This window comes from Lithobates pipiens, unplaced genomic scaffold, assembly GCF_037356315.1.
Source record: "Lithobates pipiens isolate NorthernLeopardFrog02 unplaced genomic scaffold, aLitPip1_a1.2 Scaffold_23, whole genome shotgun sequence".
NCBI classification, from domain to species: Eukaryota; Metazoa; Chordata; class Amphibia; order Anura; family Ranidae; genus Lithobates; species Lithobates pipiens.
Genome location: NW_027507785.1, coordinates 127374212 through 127382160, shown reverse-complemented (window position 1 = coordinate 127382160; position 7949 = coordinate 127374212).

Sequence of the window (7949 nt, the reverse complement as noted above, 5' to 3'; positions counted from 1 at the left end):
ATCTCTGAAGATACAGCTAAGAGCTCCCCTATCCAAGAGCTTAGGCTGGCCTCCGCCTTTCTTGGGGAGGCCTCTATCGACATTATACGCCTGGTGGCTCGGGTGATGCTTTCTTCTGTTACGGCTAAACGGGCTCTTTGGCTCCGCCCCTGGCTGGCAGACCCAGCCTCTAAACAAGTATGGTGCCGCATCCCCTTTGAAGGGTCCTCCCTTTTCGGCAATAAGTTGGATGAGGCTATTACCCGAGCCACTGGTGGGAAGTCGGGGTTCCTCCCCCAGGACCGGCGTTTGCAAGCCCAGAGAAGGTCTTTTCCAAAGAGACAGTACCAGGAACGAGCCAGGGAAGCTCGCAGTTACAGACCAGGCCGTGAATTTTCCAGGTCCTGGAAATCAAGACAATCCTTTTTCAAAAAATCTACAAAAAGTGATTTGAAGGGAGAGAGGGAACCAACTAAATCCTTTTGAGGTTGGGCCCGCTCAGACAGGGCAGGTGGGGGCTCGTCTTTTCCACTTTCGCCATGTCTGGGCGGCCTCGATCCAAGACTTCTGGACCGTCAAGACCGTCTCCTCAGGTCATGTTTGGACCTTCAAGGAATCTCCCAGACTCAGATGGGTCCCCACCTCTCTCCCGGCCTCAGACGAAAAAAGGCTAATTCTTCTAGCCTACGTGGAATCTTTGTTGGCTCAAGGCGCCATTATCCATGTTCCAGTCATTCAGCGAGGCATGGGAATCTACTCTCCTTTGTTTATGGTCCGGAAAAAGAGCGGGGCCTGGAGGCCGGTCATAGATCTAACCCACTTGAACAGTTTTATCAAAAAAGAAAAATTCAAGATGGAGTCTTTATCCACAATTCAACAATCTGTCCAAGCAGGGGATTGGATGGTCTCCATAGACCTCAAGGACGCCTATTTTCATGTCCCAGTTGCAGTAAATTACCAGCAGTATCTCCGCTTCTCCGTGGGCGAAAGCCATTTTCAATTTACTTGCCTTCCCTTCGGGCTATCAACTTCTCCTCGTGTATTTTCAAAAGTATTGTTGGCAGTGGTAGCTCTTCTGAGAACCAAAGGGATTCGTCTACATCACTACCTAGACGACCTTCTGTTGTTGGCTCAAGACAAGGATCAACTTCTGGTACACAGAGAGCAGGTCATCTCCACCCTACAGGAATTCGGGTGGATCTTGAACTTGGAGAAGAGCCAGCTGGTCCCATCTCAGCGGCTGGTGTTCTTAGGGGCCCTATTCAACACTGTCAGAGGCACCATCTCATTACCAGAAGAGAAGTTGTCAGTGGTCAGGGACAGAATCCGTCCAGCCCTCTCTGCCTCTCATCTCCAGGCTCCCCAGTGCCTGAAAATTATAGGCACTATGGTAGCAACAATCCCGATGGTGAGGTGGTCACAGTGGAGGATGAGGCCCTTTCAGAAGGGTTTCCTTCATCAATGGTCAGGCAGCAAAACCCAGCTGATTCGGATCACCTTATCCATGAGGAATTCCCTTCTGTGGTGGCTCCAACGGGAAAATCTCTGCAACTGCCATTCCATTCTCCCCATCTCATGGGTCACCATAACAACAGATGCCAGCAACAGGGGTTGGGGCGCCCACTGTCTGGCGGAAGTGGCTCAGGGCACCTGGATTCTCCCCTTCAGAGGGACGGTGTCGAACATCCTGGAGTTAAGGGCAGCCTTTCAAGCTCTGCTAGCCTTTCGGCATCTGATTTCAGGAGCCTCGGTCTCACTCAGGCTAGACAATACCACAGCAGTGGCGTACATAAGAAGGCAAGGGGGTCTATCCCTTCTCCAGGAGGTGGAACCGATCATGACCTGGGCTCAGAGGAACCTGAAGGATCTGACAGCATCTTATGTCCCAGGGATTCAGAACGTTCAGGCAGACTTTCTTTCCCGGATACTTCTGGACAACAACGAGTGGTCTCTCCACGAGGAAGTGTTCAACTGGATCCTGACAATGGGGCTCTCCCCAGAAGTCGACCTGTTTGCCTCCCCTTGCAACAAAAAACTAGATAAGTATTATTCAAGGTACAGGGATCCTCAAGCCTACGGGGTGGATGCCTTGACAGAGAAATGGTGGTTCCACAAGGCCTATGCCTTTCCCCCAACTCCTATTATTCATCAGTTCCTGAGGAGACTCAGGTCAGAGACAGCAGAAGTGATAGCCATAATTCCCTATTGGCCCAACAGACCCTGGTTTCCGCTTCTGATGCTCCTCAGTGTCAGGGATCCAATTCCTTTACCATCCAGGCCAGACCTTCTGTCTCAAGGGTCGAGATTACATCCTTGCCCGGATCACCTGCGCCTAAAGGCTTGGTTTTTGAAAGGGGACGGTTGAAGGCTTTAGGCTGTCCTGAAGAAGTCATTCCCACTCTTCTTAGTGCTCGAAGAAGCAGTACTAACCGGGTATATGAGAGAATTTGGGCGAAGTTTGCAGATCACTTGTCTTTAAGGTCCAGTTCCTGTAATACCCTGACAGTCCGGGACGTCTTAAGCTTCTTGCAATCAGGATTGGATATCTCCCTTTCGGTTAGTTCTCTCCGGGTCCAGGTTTCAGCAATTTCAGCTTTTTCTGGAGTCGCATGGGCCAATCATCCCTTGGTCCAACAATTCTTCAAAGGAGCAGTCAGGCTTAGGCCACAAAGGAAGCCTAGATTCCCCAAATGGGACCTTCCATTGGTTCTAGATTTCTTCTCTCAACTTGACAGAACGCTCTCAATCAGAGAATTAACCCTTAAAACCTCTTTTCTGGTGGCCATAACTTCGGCGAAGAGAATCTCCGAAATTCAGTCTCTAGGTACAAAGGAACCTTTTCTCACCTTCTTTCCAGATAGGGTGGTCCTAATTCCGATGTTGGGGACAAATCCCAAGGTGACCTCTGTTTTCCATGAAAACCAGGAAATCACTCTTCCTACCTTCAATTCTGCTGGAAGTCAAGATCCACATCCACTCGATTTGGGAGTTACTCTAAAACAATATCTGGATATTACAGCTTCTTTTCGTCAATCTGACTTCCTCTTCGTACTATTCAACGGGAAAAGTAGAGGCGCCAAGGCCTCCGTTAGATCCATCGCTGCTTGGGTGGTTCAGGCAATTCAATGGGCTTATAGAGAGAAGGGCTTGGCTCCTCCTGAGGCGGTTACAGCTCACTCTACCAGAAGTCTCTCAACCTCATGGGCGGCTTCGCGCCACGTTGCACCTGATGTAATCTGCAGAGCGGCCTCCTGGTCTTCTATTCATACTTTCATGTCTCACTATTGTGTTGAGCCAGCTTCCTTATCCTCTGTTCATTTTGGTTTGAAAGTCCTGTCGGCCGACAGTGTTAAATAAATCTTTTGTTCAGCATTTTTGCCCACCCGGGTGTGTTTGGCGAGTTATTTCCCACACGTTGCTGCCATGGAGTCTGTCAGGAAAATGGAAAATTCCTATCAAAATACTTACCGTAATTTTCCTTTCCTGATGGACTCCATGGCAGCAGGAGTTCCCTCCCAAATGGCTGGAGTAGGCTAGTTACCGAACACGGCCAGGGGCAGGGAGCAAAGATTTATGGGAGTAGTGTCCTATGGGTAGTGGAGGCGGGACTTAACCCACACGTTGCTGCCATGGAGTCCATCAGGAAAGGAAAATTACGGTAAGTATTTTGATAGGAATTTTCCATTTTTTTTAAGTACATCATGGGACACAGGGCCATGAGTCCACCTTCAGGTGCTGGATACTGGCACACCCTAAACAGGAAATTGCCTCCCTATATAACCCCTCCCACTACTGGGAGTATCTCAGTTTTGTAGCAAAGCAATACATGTGCGTACTAGAAACAGGGGCTGAACCTCTGTGTCCCGGGATGTACTTCAAAAGAAAAGGATTTTACAGGTAAGCTTATATAAAAACCCTAATTTCTTTAATCGTACATCACGGGGCACATAGCCATAGTAATCACTATGTGAGATGTCTAGGGCTTTTTTAACTTTGGGGAACTCAGTTCCACCACCTCTGGCTTAGCCCTTGTACAAACGGTCGGAGAATCTGTCGGAATGAGTCTTATCAGACCGTGTCGTCAGATAATCCGACTGTTTGTGGTATGCATCGGACTGATTCCGTCCGAATCTCCGTCCGACCCAATTTTCCAACATGTTGGAAAGATTTCCCGATCAACTGGGCCGGACGGACCTAATCCGATCATGTGTAGAGCATTTTCATCGGACCAAGTGCCACGCATGCTCACATTCAAATTCCGACACGGAAGCGCTCATTCAGGTAAAACCACTGCTCGTAAGCGATATAGCACATTTGTCACGCTGCAATGTTAAAAATCATTCATCAAGCGCATTCTCTTGTTCTTTACAATGCTGCAAGAACCAACTTCTTTTGATGCTCATAGTCACACACACTTCTCCCGAACGGATTTCATTACTCTTTTTTAACCATTTCAGCAATACAATTTTAGTTTAAGTCACATCTACACAATGTTTTTTTTGTTTTTTTATTTTTTGGATGTTTTTTGGGGGGGGGGATTCCCTAAAAATCTCCTTTAAAGACACTGCTCATTTCTCCTTTTTTTTTTACTTTTTATTTTTGGGTGCAAACTTACAACAACACTATTGTATTTTTTAGATTTTCTTTTGCTTTTTTAATCTACAGGAGGTTGTTTAGTGTTGGTACCCCTTGTTATTTAGTTCACTTTGTATTTTGGAAATGTACCTGCCTGCTCACAAATAAACTCTACTTTTTGAAGGTAAACACATTACACAAGTATTTCATCAAACAATAATAACATTTATTTTTTTTGCTCGAAAATAAAACTAGGAGCGCAGCACTGGAGAAACTTCTTAACTTTGGTGCAGCCTTTGGCCCCCAGGGCAGACATGACTAAATGACATATACAAAAAAATTGGTGTCCTGAGGAGTAGATATCTCAGGGAGAGAAGTCTGCTCCTGAAGTCCTAGAGAGCAGGAAATTCAGATGACATTTCTGTCCCCAGGATGGTGATCTTGAAGAGGCTGCATCTTCTGGCACACCAGACTCATCCCAGGCCATCGCTCTCTGGTCTTCCTTTGTGACTTCCCACCAGGCATCCTTCCAGGCTGTGGCTGGGCTCCTGTAGCTGGGGCAGGAGGAGAAGGAGGGCGTTGTTGGACCTCCTGGCTGCAACTTGCCACAGCCTCCCCCCGACTGAGGTCTTCCTGTGTATGAAAAGGGGACATAGTTTTCGTTTTTTGATCATCAATCACAACATTTTGTGCTCCTGGCTTTTGCTATTTGACTGTTACCAAATAGAACAGACTATCATTCTGACACCAGCATTTTTCTTTCCCGTCCCAATCATTTTGGGTCACGACTGTCTATTGAGATGTAAACCACTTTGAGAAATCACAACTTACTGATCAATAAGAACATCTAGTTAACATCATTAAATGTAACACAAGAAATATGTTCAACAATGCAATACCTGGCTCAAGCTGGGCCCCCCCACATGGTGCTGCCTGGAAGGCCCAGGTTGGACATCAGAAGCCTCAGCTGGGGGTGAAGGATGCCTTGGAGGAAGCCTGGAGAGTGGTGGCCTAAGTGGTGGCCTGGGTACCCCCTGGTCTACCAGAAAATGCAGCCTGTCAAAGTGCACCATCCTGGGGTAATAAACAGCATCTGGATCTCCTGCTCTCAAGGACTCCAGGTGCTTCTTTCTCTCCCTGAAATATGTAAGCTTCATGGCCACAATTTTGCGATTCAGATATGTCATGTCTGCCGTGGGGACCCTGATCTGCACCAAAGCAAGCAGTTTCTCCAGTGCTGCGTTCCTCTTTGATCTGTCATAATAAAATTTGTTGTGGATCTGCCACAATCAGGGCATCTCCATGTAGAGCTCGAGGAATAGCCCCATAAAGTTGGGATTGTTGAATGGGTCCATTTTGTCTGTAAGACACAACACAAGGCAAACCCTCAAATACTAATAATGCAATTAAAATCCCTCCTAATCTTGTCCCAACAGCGGCCTAGATACAAGCAGTCTAGTCTAGTGAAGCGCAAATTTAAAAATGTTACCTTTGTTTCGACGTTCGCCGCGTCCGTGACTCACACTCTCCTCCCAGATCGTACGGACGATACACATGTGTGGCGTTTTATATACAGTGTGCATGCGTGAAACTCCGCCCGCCCCTGACGTTCTTTCCAGACTATTCCCCACCCCTTCGCTTCCCGCGCAGTGGGGAGAGCACATGGCGGAGAGAATGCAGGTGCGCAATAATAGTTCCACTAACGAGGAGGAGGGTGAGGAAAGCCCGGAGCCTGAAACGTCCCGATCCAGGAAGACAAGATTTAAGGCCTTAAATATGTCTTTCGGAGAGATGTTGGAGATGGTCGACATATTGAACAGGACCGACTATGATGGGAAGTATGGACCTTACCCAAACCCAAATATCAGAAAGGCCAAGATCATGAATAAAGTTGTGAAGAGTCTTCTGAAGAATTTTGGGGTACGCCGATCCAAGGATCAACTGAGAAAACGCTGGTCAGACCTGAAACTGAGGGAGCACGAGCAGTACCTAAGGATCAAGCGTGTTCTTAAAAAAAGTAAGTAGTTGTCGTGTGTTCATATCATTATTCTTGCTGGCATACATGCTCCATGTGCTTTGATTTCATGTTGTGCATTTTAAAATGGCCACTTTCAAGGTCATGGTTTCGTTCGTTCGTATGAAACATCGTTCTGCAGGGAAGTATTCCAGCTTAACAAAGTGGCCCCAATAATGTTCTCACCTTGTAACGTGGCCCAAAAAAACAATTGTACAACACTTCCAAGCAATGTTTCATATTCCTATTTATGCCCTCTGTGTGCTAATTAATCTTTGTTTACATTCTCATAGGGGAGAGAAGACTCGGCAAGTATGAGGACACCAGGGACCATGAGGACACCAGGGACCACACCCCTCCCAAAGAAGGGCAACTTCCAAAAGAAGAAACAGAGGAGCAGGAGGAGGAGGAAGAAGGAGAGATCGTGGAGGTTGGCCAAATTGTCACCACAACAGGTGAGTGTCAGAGAACACAGCTTCCGGTAAGCTCACCAATGTATATCACCATATTTGGATTACATGGTGTGTTTTTTTTTTTTTTTTCTAGGTGATGTGAAGGAAGATTCCCGTTTTACCAGTGAAAGTGCCCAGATCTTGATCAGGGAGATAATGGGGTGCAATAGGGATTTGGAAATTGTACAACAAAACATCAATGATGTTAAAAATAAAATGAAGAACATCATTGATGTTTTGGGGAGAGTGTCAAAACGAAAAAACTAAATAGGGTTTTATTTTTGTTTTTTTTATTTTGCATAATTCCAAATTTGGAAGATGCACAGAGTGTGTAAACATGCGCTATCTCACATCATGGGGGATCAATGTACATGTTTTGTCGAAAGTGTCTGAGATGAAGGGGTTGCAGCCCCAAAGCATGGACATTGATCCCCAAGATGGGAGATAGCACATGTTGACACACTGTGTGCATCTTCCAAATTTGGATTTTTCAGGGGTGACACCCCATGTGATGAAGGCAATATCAGCCCAGTTTGTACATACTCATGTCTGATATTGTCTTCACTTTTCCAAGTTGAACTTTGTAAGTTCCTGTGTTCTGTATTTTACGGTTTGATACATGCCTGTTTACACAAAAAAACAAGTAATAAATAAATATGATTAAACTGGGTTTTGGATACCCAAAATATCTTGGTTTGTTGTAAAAACCTTTACTAAACGCACATATGAATGTGCTTGTATTAAAAAGTTTAATTCTCAACAATGTGTGGCTTCCTTTTTAATTGGGATTAAAATGTATTTGTAGTGAAATTTTAGTTTGTGCTGAGAAGGAGTGTGATTTACTAAAGGCAACTCCACTTTGCACTCCAAGTGCAGTTTCAGGTGTACTTTTGCAGTGCACTTGTAGTGCATAGTGGATGTGCCTTTAG